A 1,148-nucleotide genomic window follows, 5' to 3' on the forward strand; every position below is an offset into this window, starting at 1 on the left:
TATATACAAAATCATAGATTAACTTGCTTTAAGACTATTCTTTCCTTCTACATTTTCACTCTTACTTCGTTCTTCATCCTCTCTCCCATTTAATAGCTTTCTTCTATCCCTCTGTCTCTAACATATTTTTCATGACACAGAAACGTAAAAACACACACGACCACACATACGTGATCTGTGACAACAACATACACATAAACATATACACACATCAACATTATAGATATAAGATTTAGTTTCTGTGTGTTTCTTATAAAGCACGCACACGCGTTCTCCCTTCCTCTCTTTCTCTCTCTTCATTGCTCCCGTTCTCTATTCCTTTCTCCACCTCTCTCTTTTCCTTTCTCCCTCTTCTCTCTCGCTCTCTCAAACCCATACACGCGCACGTACACACAAGCATTCACTACAATATAACTCATGTTCGTCAATGTTTTGTAAATATACAAACTACAGACCTTATGTACAAGACATTGCAAATCAGTGAACTGCATTACAAATGTAGGTAATTTTTCAGATTAACACCCGCACGATTTTTACTAGGGTGTTAGTGTTACGGTTTTTAGGTCAGGGTTAGGGTTTTAGAGTTAGGGTTATGGTTACGGTTAGGGTTAGTGTTACAATTACGGTTTTAGGGTGAGGTTAAGGGTTTTAGGTTTAGGGTTAGGGTTTTGTAATCGTGCGGGTGTTAATCTGAAAAATTACCGAAATGTGAAAACTACCGACCCTCCCATTTGCTATAACTTTTATTGTTCTGTTTAATATGTACATAGATTATGCCTTCAAAGAACAGAGCTTGCTGGAGAAAGAAAGCAACCGGTTTCAAAAGACAGCAACAAACTGCAGCAATTCACCACATTCCAGAAGCTACTTTGAACATAATGCAAAATGGTGCATCAACATCTACTGCCCAATCTGATAGAATTCTGGCAGTACTGTGTAGCAACAGATCGCCAGCAACTGCTTCATCAGAAATTGCCGTCCTACCTCCTGCGAAAAGGAATTACCCTGCTATGTATAATCAAGGCAGCGCAAAAAGTTGTTTTGCACAAGCATTTGTATAGCCAATTAGACGGATGAAATTTACGTACGCTTAATAATGTTACGCAAAACAGCCTTCAGACTTTCCCTATTAATTTCATCGTCGTTTG

The sequence above is a fragment of the Octopus bimaculoides genome, chromosome 17 (genome assembly GCF_001194135.2).
Source record: "Octopus bimaculoides isolate UCB-OBI-ISO-001 chromosome 17, ASM119413v2, whole genome shotgun sequence".
NCBI lineage: Eukaryota > Metazoa > Mollusca > Cephalopoda > Octopoda > Octopodidae > Octopus > Octopus bimaculoides.